This window comes from Protopterus annectens, chromosome 5.part0 (assembly GCF_019279795.1).
Source record: "Protopterus annectens isolate FY-2018-M chromosome 5.part0, PAN1.0, whole genome shotgun sequence".
In the NCBI taxonomy this organism is placed as follows: Eukaryota; Metazoa; Chordata; order Ceratodontiformes; family Protopteridae; genus Protopterus; species Protopterus annectens.
In genome coordinates this window covers 1,549,434,429-1,549,453,051 of record NC_056735.1, presented here as the reverse complement: position 1 = coordinate 1,549,453,051, position 18,623 = coordinate 1,549,434,429, and positions in this window count along the sequence as shown.

Below are 18,623 nucleotides of genomic sequence, written 5' to 3'. Positions count from 1 at the left end.
GCAGACAGGTTCAGGTTTCGTGAATCACAAATCTACCTCATTTGCATGCCTTTCACCTGCAATTGAGGTAATTTGCATAACCCGGCCCTGTCCGTGTAAGAGCCATTTTAGGAGCTCTTTTGCACGCCCCTGCAGGCTGTTCCTGGATCGCTCGTCGGACATGATGGCTGCATGGAGTCTTACTCTACTCTGACTCCGTGCAAGCCTTAGTGAATCTGGCCCATAGTCAAGGAACTCTCTGAATTTTTGTCAGAAACTATGCTGACAGAGGACTATGGAAAAGTTTCTACAATGCTAGCTACTCTTTTATCCCTTGCCAATTCATCCATGAGGCTCATCTCTCACTCAGCAGAGGGTACCTCATGGGCAGCCGGCATCGGCGTTGCAGTGTGCAGACATGCTTGAATGAGGCTTTGTGACTTTGCAGAGCCCTTTAAGGCATCTTTTGTCAATGCTCCCTTTGATGGTTCCTTTTTATTTGTACCATCAGTTAAAGACACCCTGACCAGCAGCAAGAAAGAGGGCAAGACCTTGTCTGCTCTAGAGATCAAGTTTTACACTCCTCAACAGACCTACTCCAGGAATCAGGGAGGGGCCAAGAAAATTTTGTTCCATAAGTCTCAAAAGTCTTTTCCTGACCAATGCAGAGAGTTCTCCTCCAGAGACAGAGGAGGGGGGCTTCAGTGGGAGACACTGCCCTAGGGGCAGAGGGGCCCCACAAAATCAGAGCTTCAAGGAACCTTTTTCTGACAAGGCTTATCAGTGCTCCTGAAGTGTTGCTTGACTGCTCTTCCCTTGAGTCATTGGGGTCATTTTTTTCTCTGCACTCAATTGCCTGGACCCACTTAACAAAATGTTTGGGTGCAAAGTGAAATATCCAGGTGTTATTACACTCCCTATTCCCTTATGCCACCAAGAGCAAGAAGGTCACTCCCTGATGTTCCACCCATTCAGTGGGAGTCTCAGTATTAAAAATTCAACTTTTTTTGTGAAATAGAGTCATCCAAGTGGTCTCAACTGAACAGAGAGGTTCTGGAACATACTCCCACTTGTTTTTAGTGTCAAAGAAGACCAAGGATCTAAGGTTAATCTTGGACCTAAGCAAACTGAACTTGTATGTAAAGAAAACAACCTTTCAGATGGTTACAGTACCGTCTGTACTTCTGTTGTTAAGGAAGGATGAGTGAATGTGGTCTCTGGACTTAAAGGATGCATACTATCACATCAAAATATACAGGCACTCAAGAATTCACTTGTGCTTCTGTTTGAGAGCCAGTCACTACCAATTCAGAGTCCAGCCATTTGAACTCACCACAGCCCTCAGGGTGTAAAGAAAATGCATCATGTTAGACTGCAAAGTTTTCAGGTGTTTCCATATCTAGACTGGCTCCTGGTTCCCCCAACCAAACATCAACTATCTCAGGCTAGAGATTGCTTTTACCAGATATTGGACCTCCTAGGCATCACAATAAATCTGGACAAATCACAACCAATACCATTTCAATCTTTGGAGTTTATCGAGGCTCAGCTGAACACATTTACCCAAATAGCTTTATTGCCCCTACATTGGATAGAAACCTTGAGAAATCCAGTCCAGACATTACTAGTTCATCCTTCTCCTCCTGCCAAGCTTGTTCTTAGAGCTTTTGTATCTATGGCAGTTGCTATAACACTAGTACCTTTGGAAAGGTTCTATATGCATGTTCTCCAGTAGACCTTGGCTGTGCATTAGTACAGTATATACTTCACCAATGTCTATCTGCTCCTATCAAGTTGACAAAAATTTACAGAACCCACCTGGAATGGCGGATTTATTATGACCTATCTATTGGCAATCCATTCATCCTTCCCTCCCCCACAGTCACAGTGACCTCAGATGCTTTGGAAATAGGGTGTGGGGTCATTTCAAGGGGAAAATGGTCCAAGGCACTTGCAACCACTTAGAGACCAGATTGCATATTGATGTCCTAGAGATGAGAGCAGTCCTTTTCTCATTGCTAGCCTTTCAGGAAATTCTTCCTGTGGGGAATATATCACTTCACACAGACAGCATGTCAGTAGTCTGATACATCAACAAGCAAGGAGAAACCTATTCTTACCTCCTTTGCAGAGAGGCCATGAGAGTTTGGGAATGGGCAATCTCTACACACCACTTTCTCATTGCAACTCACATACTGGCAGTGGCGGCTCAACCTATTGAACTGCAGGACTGTAGCCCCCTCAGCTGAAAACCAAAAATGAAAAAAATAAAAAATCCCACATGCGTTGAATAGAAACTTGAATCTGGAATGCTCTTTCACCAGTCCAGATTTGGCTAAAGGCAGCAGTCTTACAGATGCCCCATACATCTATGCGGTTACAGCCGCATAGACTGGAAGGGGATCGGGCCGCAAGGTCTGCAGTCTGTCATGCACACATGCGTGCTTGGCTGTAAACGGAACTCTAGCTGCTGAACAGAAAAGGTGGGCTGCTTTATACTGAATGGAGAAGTTGTGGCTGCTGAAGGGAAGCAGGCTGGCTGCTTACTGAGGAGTTATGGCTGCAAGGGTTCTGAGGAGTTATGGCTGCAAACGGTCTGCTTAAAAATGCAATGCAGGTACTTGCTTTAGGGGTGTGTGCGTGTGTGTGTGTGTGTGTGCGTGCGTGCGTGCGTGCGTGCGTGTGTGTGTGTGTGTGTGTGTGTGTGTGGTCTGCAGTCTGTCATGCACACATGCATGCTTGGTTGGAAACAGAACTCTAGCTGTTGAAGAGAAATGGCGGGCTGCTTTATACTGAATGGAGAAGTTATGGCTGCTGAAGGGAAACAGGCTGGCTGCTTACTGAGGAGTTAAGGCTGCAAGCGGTCTGAGGAGTTATGGCTGCAAGCAGTCTGCTTAGAAATGTGATGCAGGTACTTGCTTTAGGGGTGTGTGTGTGTGTGTGTGTGTGTGTGTGTGTGTGTGTGTAAAATGTCCCAGTTAAATATAACTGGTGGCTAGAGAGAACCCAGGTTCAAACCCTTAACCTTGGATACAGGTAGCAAGAACCTGAATTCCCCACCCACCACCACTTGTGAAAAGCATTTAGAGTTTTGCCACATAATTTTGTTCTGTTCCTCATAAAATCTGTGCTTTTCTGGATTTTTCAGACATTTGAATTTCAGACTTCATATTCTTCAGAAAGTACATGGTAACACAAAACATTTTATTCTAGCAATTTTCTAAGTTTATAAGATCAATATTTGAAATCTGTCCCTATTTTTGGGGCTGTATTCCCCCATTATTGGCTTTGTGCAGGTGTTTTGTGCTAAGAGGTTGAGAGCTATGGTGAGAACTGAATTCACTGAATATATTTGGAGGCTGTATTCCCGCATTATTGTCTGTGTCCAGGTGTTTTGTGCTAAGAGGTTGATAGCTATAGTGAGAACTGAATTCACTAAATGATAGCCATTTAAGTTTCAGTCTTCCTGTCTTTCAAGAAACAGCTGATTTAGCATAGTGGTATGTTGCTCTGACTGTAGTACACAGGTCCTGGGTTCAAGACTTGACAGTGTGATAGCATGGTGATAGCACAGCATTTTATTCTAGCAACTTTCCAAGGTTACACAAGCAATATTTAAAATATGTCCCTGTTTTTGGGGTTTTGTCCACTCCCTCAGTAAATTTTGGCTTTTTCCAGATTTCTTGTACTCTTGTGCTGCAAAGTTGAGAGATACAATTGAGTGTCAAGTGGATTTTACAAGGAGCTAAGAGCTTTAGGGGAAGAGAAGTTTAGTGCTTCCTATGCTTTGTCAGCTTGCATTGCTAATCACACAATAGGTAATATACTTGATTTCAATGCAGAAGGCTGTGGGTTCTACTCACACAGTATGTCGATGCATTGCTGATACTGTACTGGTTTGCACTTTTAAAGGTGGTGGATACTGCAGTCCTGAGAATGTTCTCTTTGGCGGAGATACCTAGTAACTATGAACTGGTTATCAGTTTGCCATCCATTCCCTATTGCAATATTACTAGCTTATCATTTAACAGGCACTTTATCTGTAGATGAAACAATGAAATCTAAAGTTTAAAGCAACCTCTTCATTAGTTACAGATCTCTTTAATGTGGAATTATTTAGATGACTTTTACTTCTGCAAAGATTGCGCATATTTACTGATACTGGTAGATTGTATAAGTTCGAGTAGACTTTTATGATGGTAATGTTTTGAATTGGGCAGTTTTGTCATTATTGGCGCATGCATTTTTTAAATTGTTTACTTTACTGGAAAAATGTTCAAAACAGTAAATCTAAAACACCTTCTAACAACTGTACTGTATTATACAAGGAATATAATTTAATACAATCTGGAAGGTATATCAAAGAACAATGTATGTTTTGTGTGCAAGGGGCCTATGATTTGAAAACAGCCCATAGTTAATCTTTATCTGCTACTGGCCAGATGTATTTTCTTTGAATGTGGGTTTCAATGCTGTTTCAATGAATGTAAGTTTCAAGGGCAGAGAAGTTTTAATGCTAAGTTATTTTCATTGTGAGACTGCATTGCTTTGTTTAGCAGTTGTCTATTAGTGTTTGTGTTGTAAAATGTAAAATAAAACTTTTAAATGAAATCCAATTCATTTTAGAAGTAAAGCAGTATGCACAGTACAGTATGCACAGTACAGTGTTTATGGTAAATGGGGTGAAATAGCCAAGTAATGGGACATTGGAATGGCTGCAGGGGGAAGGCCCCATTCGACCATGATTTTATGAGGGGGGGGTGGCAACAAACTCAAAGACAGCCCCAGCTGAACTATAACTCTCAACTGTTCAGATTTTCACAGAATTAATATATTTTTGCTTTTTATTTTTGGTTTGTTCCTCATAAAATTTGTGGTATTCTGGCAAATTATTTAGGAATGAAATCAGTAAATAATGACAGACATTGAGTTTCAGATATCATAACCTTCAGAAAAATGCATGCTAAAGCAAGACCTGTTATTCTATCAACTGTCTAAGATTATACAACAGCAATTTTTAGTACTGTCTGTACATTCCCCCAATATATTTGGCCTTGTCCAGATTTCCTGCATTAAGAGGTTGAGAGGTACACACAAATAAATCACTTTATAGAATTAGGTATATCCAAACCTCTCAACTTTACCTGACTTTGGCTCAAAATATTGCTCTCCCCCTAATAATCCCTCCCCAAAATAGCAATTTTGGAAGAAAATGTGGTGGGTTTACAAGTAAGAAATAATTGCAATGATCAGAGTTATAGATAACTTTTATTTCAGAAATGCGTGTAGATTCTCTTATTTTGTCAGCTGCTCAACGTAACAGTACTGATATTAAAAAAGTGTCCCTTCTTTGACAGGTTCCCAGCTGTATTGTGTGGCTATTTTATATTTTTGCATCGCATTGTTGGTCTGTTTTTTATAAAATTGTGGTTTTCTGGCAAATTAGTGTCAAATCATTAAAGACTGAATTTAGAAAATATCGACAGACATTTGAGTTTCAGATTTCATACCCTTCAAAAAATTCATACTAATGCAAGACTTGCTATTCTATTATCTTTCTAAGTTTATAAGAGCAATATTTAAAAACTGTCCTTATTTTTGGGCCTTTGTCCCACTTCTATTTATGGGTTTGTTCAGATTTCCTGCTCTGAGGTTGAGAGATATAACAAATGTGCCAGGACCATCAGCATCAGCTAGAGACATTTCAAATTGTGACATGCTTGTTGCAACCCACTCCCCCATGTAGTGACTTTGGATGTGTCCAAGCAAGAGAAGGAGCAGTTATGCAGTGTAAGTGTGCAGAGTATACCCCCATCCAAGGTAGACACAAGTACTATAGTGGCTTTTTATCTGTTCTTGATTTTGCAGAATATTCTGGTTTTCTGTCATATTTTTTTTATACTGTTGATTTATGCTTCTTATTATTCAGAAAATGCATGTGTTGCACTGCCTGTTGCTCTGTGTTTAAGTAGCAAGGCTTTAATGACCATCAGGTAAGCTTGTCTGAGATTGTAAGATGCAAGTAAGCATTAATAATCATACTGTTAAAGGACTGCCAACATTGAAAGCCTTTCTGTTGTTGCCATGCAGAGAATATTTACATAACTAGATAATGTATAAGCCTTAGGTATTGAAATGCATATGACAATATTTGTAATAAAGGAATGGATTACAGTATTTCCAGAGGCTGACTACATTTGTCGGAGACTCGCAGTCATCTTTGCAGGCTTTAGCAGTAAACTAAACAGAATGCCAATCTATCATGGGTGGTCCATAACCTGTGCAGTAATCTTTTAAGCAATTTATCTTGATTTAGTTTCTTGTTTGCTGTTCATTTTCTACTATGATCATGTTTCCCCATGAAACAGATGGATAGTTGTTGTCAGGCAGTAGGTCTTTTTTTGGATAAGAAACATTTTTACAAGTGGGAGCATCACAGAGATTGCTACTTTCAGCATGTTACTTGGTACTTTTATAAAGCTGAATATAAATTATAATTAGAACTGCAGTGCAAAGAGAAGTGGTTTGAGTTGAGTGTTGCTTGTTTTTTATACTTGATTTTGATTGGCATTCCAGTAATGTATTTAAAAAGTAATTTATTTTTTCATGCCTCACAACCTTTTTGTTTCCATCTAGATATTAAGTAAGCTGTCAGGTAGCCAATGCATTGAAATATTTTTTCTTCTACACTTCATTTTGTCTTGATTGGACTCTCATAATGACAGTTTGGCACCCAGGGCAACATATTTTATTAAAGTCCCAGTTTTTGTGGTTTTGAGCATAGCTCTGCCCCTTTCTAGTTGGTCACACCCTTCCCATTAGCCCCACCCATTCTTCTGTCTCCTGCAGCCCCTCTTTGATTTGAAGTCACCACCTGCAACTGCATACAGGGGAAATCCAACGTGACGGCAGACAGGCTAAGCAGGTCCATTCTGATGCCTCACGAGTGGTCCCTCAACCAAATAGTAGTGCCTCCGATTTTTGGCCATTGGGGCCACCCTTGCAGTGATCTTTTTACCTTCCCTCACAACAACAAGTGCACTAAGTACTTTATGCTTATCCACCTCAGGGAGTCCCTGAGAGATGCTGTAGTCCATGATTGACCCTCCTGTCTCCTTTATGCTTGCCCTCCCCCTTCCATTGATCCCAAAATTCCTTCAGAACACCCAGTGGTTGAAGAGCACTGTTATCCTCATTGCCCTTTATTGGCCTCATCAGATTTGTTTCCCCTTCCTTTGGTCTCATCTTAAGTATTCTGCATAGATACTAGAGCTGAATCAGGACCTCCTAACATATCCATTGTTAGGACTCCATCAGGATCTGGCCACTCTCAAGCTAACTGCATGGTTTCTCCAATTTTGATGATTGTTAAATTGTCCAGGCTTTCATCTACAGTCAAGAATATTGTTGTAGCCACTCAAAGGGAATGTACCAAAAAAGTATATAGAAGTAAGTGGAACAGATTTTCTATTTTGGCTGTCAAAGAGAACACTGACCCTTTTTCAGCCCCATCCCTATTATCCTTTCTTTTCTTTCTTCATAGGTTCATAGGTTCATAGGTAGGTACTAGGCTATTGGCCCTAGGGCTTATACAAGCCTAGCCAAAAAGGTACCCTGGCTTTTGCCACCCAAGAAAATTATTTTCTTGTGCCCCTGTCAAGCAGAACCACAGAAGTGATCCCCGGGGTGAATTTCCTATTACCCATCCAATCATCTAGATTTTTCTTGAAGAGTGCTAATGAGGAGTTCTGTTTGACATAGATAGGTAGTCTGTTCCAAAGTATGGGAAGTCTCTAGGACAGGAATCTATCCCTCCAGCATGTTCTGTTTATTGTGGTGACAAGGTTTAGGTCCCTAGAGTGTTTAGCTCTGAGGGATTGGGATTTCTTTAAGTGGAGCATGTCCAACAGCTCTGGGTTTGACATAGCTTTGTATGTTAGGCAGAGATTGCCTCTGAGTAGGGGATATGCGACAGAGTAAAGCTGGAGATTTTTGAGTTGGTCTGTGTAAGGCATCTGTTTGAGGCCAGTAATCCTCTTTGTGAGGTATTTTTGTGGCTTTTCCAGTTGTTGTAGATATCTTGTGAGGTACATACCACAAGGGGCATTGTACTCTATAATAGATCTAATGAGTGATGAGTAGAGGGGTACAATGACCTCTTTTTTTCTGGATGAGAAACCTTTTGTGATGAGGTGTGAAACATAGAAGGATTTCTTGACCACTGTGGAGATGTGACTATCAAAGGAGAGACTACTGTCCACCTGTGTCCCAAGGTCTCTTATCACACTTTCGGTGTTAAGTAGACTAATGTCTATGTGGTAGTTCATGGGTACAGAGGTTTTACCAAAGGGGATGACAATGCACTTTTTGGCATTGAGCTTAAGACCATGGCTTTGACACCAGGCATCTGTCTCAGTGAGGCCCTTTTGTAGGATGTCCACATCATTAGGAGTTTCGATTATGGCTCCTAATTTGCAGTCATCTGCGAATTTAGTTAGCCAAAGACCTTCTGTGTTAGCCTGTACTTCAGAGAAGTAGATACCAAACAGGAGAGAACCCAGAACTGAACCCTGTGGTACTCCACTTATCATTGGTCTGAAGTCTGATTTGGAGTCTGCTACTTTCACAGTGTGAGTTCTGTCAGTAAGCCAGTTGGCAACCCATCTTGTGACATAGGGATTTATACCTAGTTTGGTGAGTTTATCTATAATTCCAGAGTAGGGGATGGTGTCGAACGCCTTGGCGAGATCTAGATAGGCTGTGTCAATCACCTTACCCTCATCTATGGCTTTGGTGACTACTTCAAAGAAGTCTATCAGGTTTAGGAGACATGATCTGCCATTTACAAATCTGAACTGTGTGGAGTCCAGAGTTTGGAGATCGCCAATGTCTTTGAGTTCCATGATGATATGTTCCATGGCCTTGCAGACCAGGCTCATCAGGCTAATGGGGCAGTAGTTCCTGGGGTCTGCTGTGGCCTCCCCTTTGTGGAGTGTGATAACCATCACGGTGCACCATTCAATAAGCAGAAAGCTTGAGGTGAGGCTATGACTGAACTTGGTACTTAGGTGGGGTGCCAGGTCATTCTGTAGTTTATGTAGAAGGCAGCCTGTGATGTTGTCAGGTCCCATGGATGCTGTGTTCTTGGCTTTGGAGAGTGAGGTTTTTACCTGTGCAGCCATGATTACAGGAACTTTGTTTTCTTCTGGTATAAAGATGGGCCCTTTAGGGGGTGAGAGGGGGGTAAATTTAGCACTGAACCTATCTGCCAGGATGTTGGCAATATCAGCTGGTTCTGTATATTTAGTGTTATTGTGCTGTAACTCAGAGCAGATCTGAGTGTTGCCGTTGAGATTTTTGACATAGCTATAGAATGCTTTGCGGTTGTCTTTAAAATTAGTGGCAATTTTGTTTTCATAACTAGCTTTGGAGGATTTTATGAGGGATCTCAGCTTCTTACTGAGGCTGACCAGAGAGTTCCTCCAATCGTGGGATTTTACTCTTTTTTGCAACAGTTTCTTTCTTTTGTTGTAGAGTTTACTTATGGCAGAAGACCACCAGATTGGCTTCCTTTTTTTGGAGGATAGCATCTTGGTTCTCTTAGTGATAGCATGATCCTTGCACTCATGTAAGTGCTTATAAAGTGCATTTGTGTAGGATTCAGCAGTTGTACCTCTATTGTCCATCTGCATGGGTGTCGTGAAGTTTGCCACTTCTGTCTTAAGCAGCGTGAAGTTGGCTTTGGAGAAATTTTTTATGGTTGTTTTCCTAATGGTGGCTGGGAGCGGGATGTGGATGTCTAGGGTTATTAGCTTGTGGTCGGATCTGACCAATGAGGAATTGACCTCTGGTGTGGAACACTGGTCATCCATGTTGGTGATGACCAGGTCTAGGATATTGCTGCCCCTGGTGGGTGTGTGGATAAGTTGATCCAAGGCATTGGAATTGATGATTTCCAGAAAACGTTGAGCAAAACAGTTGGCACATGAGTAGTTTTCCCAGTTAATGGTAGGGTAGTTGAAATCACCCATTATTAGAGTGTTGGATTGTACCTTAATATTTTCCAGTGTATCACGAAAAGAGGAGTGGGAATCCTGGGGTATGGTGGGGGGTCTGTAGCAAGCTACAACCTGGATTGCGGTTTTGCCCAAAGTTAGTTGAACTTGGATAATCTCAGATGCATTATGCTGAGCAACTAGCTTGGAGGTGTGGATATCCTTAATGAATATGGACACGCCTCCACCTTTAGTGTTTCGGTCCAGGTTTGGTGGCCGAAAGGTGTGGTATGAATTATAGCCTGGTAATGCAGGGCTGCTCTCTGGAGCTTTGAACCAGGTCTCTGTCACTGCACAGATGACAATGTTCTCCATTTTAAGGAGTGCCTCGAGTGAGTGCATTTTGAGGTTTAAACTTCTAGCATTGAGTAGCATTACCCTCAGATTTTGCTTGCTTGTACCTGTTACGGTGGTGAATTTATCATTTAAACCTTGCCTAAAAATGGCACTATAGGGTTGGCAAGAGCCTTTGCCAGTATCTGGAATCCCATGGGCGACAGGTGCAGGCCATCTCTGGCAAAGCAGCGTGGTCTGTCGATCATGTCATCCCAGGCAGACAGATACTGGATTCCCTTAGAATGGCACCAGAAGCTTAGCCAATTGTTAAAGTCAATCATTTTGTCCTTGTACTGTGGTATAATTCTGGGTGATGGCATGATGCTACTCAGGGCTAGGGTCATACCTGCCTAGGCTGCAAGATCGGAGAGCTCCTCCTTGTATCTTTTCATGTAGTCCAGGGAGGTACATCTCAGGTCATTCACACCAACATGGACAATGACAGAGTCATATTTGTACTTGTTGTGGAGTGACCTGAATGCATGCATTATGTGGTGGATCCTGGCACCTGACAGACTGCTGACAGTACCTTTTTCCTTGTTTAGCCTGGTGAGTGGAACATCAGTGTGCCTAACTATAGAGTCACCTATGACTAGAGTGTTTGGTATGTTATGCCTTATGGGCTGTAGTTGAGTGGCACACTGAGTATGTGGGCTATGTGTCATTTGAGTTGTGTTGGGGGGTGGAGGTTGCTTGCATTTCTGCTTTGGAGGTCTTGTTTGTTTTGGCAGATTTTTACTGAGAGCCTCTGTGAATGTAGGTGTGTGTTTTGTGCTTCTGCGTGTGTGTTTTGGTGGTGGTGTAGGTTTTGAGGGGCTATGTGATGAGTGTGGTGCGGTGCAAGTGTTTACCTTCTCCTCTTGACTGTCTAGTCCAGTCTTTGGCGAAGAGAGCTTTGCTTCCATTTTGGCTATATAAGTGCATCTCTCACAGGTCGTAGTGTTGGGTGGTAGGAGGAGAGGGTTGTCTGTGTACATGAGGCAATTGCTGCATTGTCCCAAGATGCCCAGATTCATCAGGTAGACAGGAGAAAACACCGGGAGCTGACCTTTAGACATGCCTGAATCGGTGCTTATTTATTGAGTACTAAAAACTAGGATCCAGTTTAACTACAATTAAACTTCAACTGTTGGCCATATCCAACTTCCATTCTGGGTTATCTTCATGTTCTTCTAGATTATGTAGAGCTTTTATGAAGGGGTTTTCCTTCTTAGACCCCCCCCCCCCATCAAAGACCTCACTCCTCTATTTCATCCTCCAAGGTCTAAATCAAAAGCTTTTTGAGCCAACCAGTGATTGTGACATAAAACTGTTGTCTTGGAAGGCTATTTTTCTAGTGGCCATCACCTCAGCAAGAAGAATTTCAGAATTACAAGCACTCTCTTCTAAACCACCTTATATTATTTTCCAAAAATATAGAGTTTCTCTCTCTACTAATCCATCCTTTATGCCTAAAATGACTACTGAATCAAACATTAATCAGACTATACAGTTACCACTTTTCTTCCCCAATTAATATACAGTTACCAGTTTTCTTCCCCAATTACTCCAATAAAGGGGAATATATGTTACATTTGTTGGATGTTCATAGGCAACTACGTTTCTATCTTCACAGGACCAAATGGTTCAGGAAATCAGATCAATTATTTATTTCTTTTTCAACTAATTGCCTGGGACATGCAGTAACAAAGGTGAGTCTTGCAAATTGGATTACTAATTGCATTTCTTTAATATATGATAAGAACAGTCTGAAACTATCTATTCCCCCTAAAGCCCATTCAACTAGATCTGTAGTCACATCAACTGCCTTTTCATCCAGAATCTCTATTGATGACATCTGTGCAGCAGCCAGCTGGTCTAAATCCCATACATTTGTGACTCTTTACAAACTGAATATTGCCTCCAGAAACAAAGCTTCTTTTGGTTCAACACTGGTCCGGCATATCCTTCCTTTAGGCCATGCAAGAGAGAATGTAGCTGAGTACTCTGACCCATACATGAATCAGAATGAGAAGGACAACATCAGATTTTTAAGTTATGTACTTACCATAACTTGTCATCTGTGTTGTCCAGTCTCATTGTGATTCACCTTACCTCCCATCCATCCCCATGCATGAGAACATTTTCTGCAGGACCTATGAAGCATTTCTAGGAACCTTTGTTCCTCATTGATCCTCTGTTTTTTCTCCTTTTTCTTCCTTTCCTTATTTGTAATAGGCAGCAATCGCAACCTGAGGAAGCTGTGCTTGGTGCAGAGGATTGTGGTTACACCTCATATATTCCAATCAACCATGACATGTAAATTAAGAGTTAAAAGTTAAAAACACCATAAACATTCAGTTCATTCACAAAACGCTTATTTAATGGACTATGTGCAACTTGCTATTAGGTTATATTATCATGAGCTTTAACTTTAGGATATATGGGACACATTTATGAAGAAAGGAAACCAGGATGTATATGTAAAGAAAGCTTATTATTAGTTAAAGAGTTAATTTATTAATGCTTATTAAACTAAGGCATATATTTAATATGGAAAATAAATATAGAATATTAGCTTAGCAATACATATTGGAAAAGAAAAGGTGACATTTATTTGTCGTATATAGTAGTGAATCCTTGTTTCCTTCCTTTCAACTCTCCAGTAACTGAATTGGTAAACTTTGTCATGGAAAAATAATTATGTTATTAAAACAGTTAACATCAATGTTATAAAGTTAAGGGTCATTTGTCCTTTAGTTTCTTTTTCTTTTCATTAGATTTCCAGATATTTACTTCTACTTATCTCTTCAAAGTATTATTTTTCTTTTATCTTCAATTTTGTCTAGAACTTTTTGTTTTTAAAAATGACAGTGTAGAGTCTGAGTCTTCAAAAGTGTCTAATTTCATCCAGTAGGAATATTTTGAGCCTGGCAGGAAAGAGCAAATGCACTGTAAACTGCCTTTTCCTAAGTTCTTTTATAAGAGACAAAAAACTTTTCCTTTTGGTCATCACAGCATTGTAATAATCATTATCATATCTTATTGGTTTGTCATCCAGTTTAATAGGAGATTTGGACCAGGCTGTTTTAAGTATTAGCGCCTTGTCTTGAGATGAGAAGAACTTAACAATAGCTGATCTATGTGAAGAGTTAGTTTTTGATGAAGTAGAAACTAGAGACCTGTGTGCTCTTTCTATACCATATGAGATAGCTTTAGATAAATTTAGAGTCTTAGGAAGCCAGGCAGCAAAAAAGTTGATCATTCTTGAAACAAATAACCCAGTCTTCTGTTTCTTAAGGTAAGTAAGATCCTTGCTTCTTTTTACTAAGTTTTTAAAACCATCTATAGTGACAATCATCCAGTACTTTATTTTGTGCTCTTAAATCATGTAGAGTAGCTAGGGCTTATCAGCGTCTGAGACGTGGAAGGAGCTGTGATGTCAGATTTTTATTTAAGGTAAGTAGAACAGGGCAAGCTTTAATTGATGTGAGCTGCCAGATGAAGTTGCTCTGTGACTAGTATTGTTGTCGGTCCTACCCACCCTGTTCCTGTTTTGGTTTTAAACCCTTTGGGTCTTCAGTTGCCTCACACATATGTCAATTAGAATTAATAAATTCTTCAGAATCTTACCTCATTTGCTCATTTTAGTGAGCACTTCACAACCATCCTTTTTGTATCTTCAGAATCACTAGGTGCACACAGCAATGCCTACAGTTAGCCTTCTTTTCCAGTTAACTTTTAAAATCTGCAACATTGTGGATGAGATAAGTAACCACAGGTGAGGAAGCAAACTCTTCTCAAAAACCAGCTTGGGATTAGAGTTACTGTTTTCTTCCAGTGGAAAGAAGGAGAAGAAAGACATTCATTTCTTCTGGTGTGCAACTCTGGTGAGAGCAGCACTACTAGCAGTCAGGTACTATCCAGTTGATGAATCATTGCTGTTTGTTGGCAACCCTTTCTTAATTTGTCCAATAAAACCTCCAATAAAGCAAGCCCTGCTTCTGTTATCATGGACTCCTGTTCATATCCCTTCCTTTGCCAGTCTATTAACCCAAGGAGTTTTGAGACAGTACAGCAATTGCCTGTACTTATTAACACCCTTTAGTCCTGAACCACTCTGATTCCATATGTGAAAGATGTAAATACGTAGTCTGGAGTCTTGCCTGTTCAGAAACACCTGATGTCAGCAAACACCAACATAACACCCAATCAAGATATGCTGAGATGGTTAAATAATTAATGTTTTGAAGGCCACCATGTTGCAAACCTTAGCTATCTAGTGTGTTACACATCTTTCTCTGTCCACACCTACTACATATATACCTGTACTGTAAATCACCAAAACTTCAAGTCTGTTCTCCTAAGGTCACACAGGTCTAAAACAAGTCATGAAGTCCTCAGTTAGAGATACCAACATTGCTTTTACAAGACTGTACAAGGAGATAGCTACAGTGATGCATCTCTCTAGTGTTAGGATTAGGGATGTTACAAGGGCCCTTAAGGACCTTCACCATGTTGTATATATTTCCAGCATTCTAGCAGACTATGTAGAACTAAAAGACCTTAGATGTTGCACCCTGGGGAAGATGCAGGGAGACACTAGTCAGTTCTTATTCCATGTCTGCAAGAAAGGAAAGTCCCTGGTCCTGAACAGTATGCAAGCATCACCAAGTTCAATTGACTAAGTAACTGTAGAAGGATCCAGTATGTGTCTACCAGGGATGAGGTGGCCATCAGACCCTTTCCATTATTAGGGACAGGTTGCACCTCTCACCTGAAGGTTTCACTTACTGGCTAAAGCCTTTGCTGCTTATCTGATGTATCTTTTAGGCCAAATGAAGCACATACACATACTTACTTAGTAAACTACAGTTTGGATAATATCAAGGCAGCATTGCTCATGTTGGAAACTTAAACAGCAAAATGTGTGAGCTTGACACCTTCCTCAGTCTTAAAGGCATACATATTTGGGTCAGTTCTGGAGCTTGTTATCAGTACAAAGATAGCACTCCGTTCTCATGTGGCTCAGCTACCACCATCATTTCTGCAACAGACTTAACTAGAGCCAATGTCAGTACAGTCATTCTGAAATTGTCAGTGTCAGTTTCGATATGTATGTAATTTTAAATTCCTCAATTTCCCATCAGCTTACATCCAATGGTGTTAAATGGTTTGCAAGTTAATTTTCACACAGTGAGCAGCATGTGAAAGTCACTTCCCAACCACTTCTAACTGACTATGGAGTTTCACACAGCTCTGTCCTTATATTGTCATAAGTAATTACAAGGCCTGCATTCCAGACGACCATTGGGAAACCTAGCCCAATTTTATTAATTGCATTACAGCACTGCTTTGTTCTTGTTCAGTGTGATACAGTAGGCACATTAAGGATAACGGAATCAAACCATAGACTGTAGGAAGCAGCTTTTTAATAGCTTGCCATCCTGTGCAGTTATTGTCATACAAAAATTCACACAGATTAGGAGATACATGATTAATACGCATGTAAAATTTGAAAAAAAAACATGTTTCAAATTGAATTACAAAATATCACCCCAAATTTGCTGATTGTGTTGAGAAAAACATTTTCTCACAGCATCTTCACATAACTCCAGTTGTTGTATCTTTCGGCTTTTCCCGGTTAGGAGTCACCACAGCGGAACTCAGATCTGCTAATGATTGGCAGTAGATTTTTATGTACCGACTTGCCAGGCCTGGTGCACAACCTTCTACGAAGGTACGCCCATTCACGCATGTCTCCACACAGAAGACGCTTTAGCTGAGAATCGAACAGGACAATGTCTTACAACTCCAGTGCTACTTTATAATTCCTTCCTCTTTTGTTATATTCTGCATACATCCTTACATGTCCTTTCTAGCTCCTGCTTTACAACAGAACTCAAACAAGCGTAGAACTGATTCGCTGTTTTTACTTCAGGCAACATTATGCAGCCATCCATATGCCACCTGAGGGAGATCCTCAGTCTCAAATTTACCAGCCATTCGACTCTGACTACAATTAAAACTTTCAAAATGGGATTCTCTAAACTTCAGACTGCTTCTCCTTATGCAGCACTCTTACATGGCTTACCATCCACAGATATCTTAGACCTGCAGTAGGTAGACAAACTTCTGTGCCTGTAACAGAAAACAAATATGGTAATGCATGCTATTCAACAGATGTAGGTAAACTTCAGAATCTACTACGTACTAAGCTGAGGTACATTTATGAGCTAAATTATTTAAAAATGATCTAAAAAATACCTTTAGAAGCACTAGAATTATGATGTATTGCCTCTCAAGTCTGTGACATCCCTGTTATGCTGCTTAATTTGACACCCCTGTTATGCTGCCTAATGCCTTGGGTGGTAGTCATAGTCATTGCATTCAAGTGCAGTGGTTGGTTAACTGTGTGGGTCATGCACAAGTGCAATTCAAGCACAGTTCAGAGACACAAGTTCTGCCAACGTGAATCAGTGAAATGACTGAAAAAGTCATCTGCAAGTAAGGGAATAACTCTTTCACACATAGCTTGAGTGGAATTTCACACCTCCGGACACCTGAATAGTTCCTGCCTAGATGGCTTTCACCTGAGTTAAAATTCTAGGAATGCACTTTTTCATCCTCCCTGCAAATAAATAAATATACCTCAAAAGCAATAAAAGTTACAAAAAACGTTGCATCTCATAACAGTGATATTAATATGTCATCTGGGCATACCAGTGATTTTATATTGAACAAGTAATTAGATAATGCACACATTTACATATTATAATTATATAACCATAGTAGACAGACCCTAACTATTGGTCTGACTTTTGTTCGGGCAGACAGGATCTTCATTTGGCTGCAAACTAGATTTATAGATCGTGATCAATTTTGAGATATCTGTATAATTTTGAATAGTATATATATCTGACAATTTAATGGACAAATAAAATTAAATATCTCCTAAGTACTGATGGTTAGACACCACCTATCCATGCAAAGCTTTTTAAACATTGTGTATACTTTCATTTGATACCTTGGAGTCCCACATAAGTACCCTCTGGTTGAAGTTATTAATGTAATTCTGAATGTATGTCATACATTCATAATATTTCCAAAAGACAACTCTTTACGTTTTGCATTACCAAGTACTCCATTAGGGCAAGGAGCCATTCATGACCTCTCTGGTGGCTGGGCATGTGAAATACTGAATCGCAATCCATTCAAGTGCCATAGATATGTACAGGCATATGATAATCATGTTAATATGCATATTTTCTACTGAACAAGTCTGAATATCTGCAAAATGGTAGTACACAGACAACTGTCATCACTGACAATATTTGGAACATTATGTAAGCTTTCATTTGATACTTTGAAGTACCATGTAATCGTCTTATACTTCACATTATTAATACAATTACTGTCATATGGCACATATTCATAATATTTCCTGCCAAAACAAAAAAAAAACTCACAATTTATGTGTTACCAAGTACCCCATTGGTGTGAGCCATTCATCACCTGTCTGATGACGTGGCACGTGAAATACTGAGTCACTATCCATTCAAGTGCACAATGCTAGTATGTACTAATATGTACAGAAATGTTAATATACAGGTGTATCTATATATATAGATATATATATATATATATATATATATATATATATATATATATATATATATACATATATATATATATATATATCAGTTTGTCGAAGGTTCACTTTTGCAAACCTTTTTTCATCAACCTGAAAACACCGAGCATTTAGTTTCATGAATGTTCACATCGAAAAAATATTTCACCAGGGAAAGGAAGCACTTGGCCTGCTTTACATTGGGACATGCACCACTATATGTCAAACCCACCTAAGTGGAGGTTGCACCCCCCCCCCACACCCCCTAACTACACATACCAACTCCAAGATCACATTACAGTGGTGAAAAGGGAAAATTTGTGCTGTTGGCCACCTGCTTCCTTTCCCTACTTAAATCTTTGATGAATGTGAACATTCATGGAACTGAACGTACAGTGGTTTTGAGTTGATGAAAAAAAGGTTTTCAGAAGTGAACCTTCAGCAAATTGATATGGACCCATATAAATAAATAAATATATATATATATATATATATATATATATATATATATATATATATATATATATACATATACATATATATATATATATATATATATATATATATATATATAGACACACACACACACACACACACACACACACACACACACACACACACACATCTATATAGACACACACACA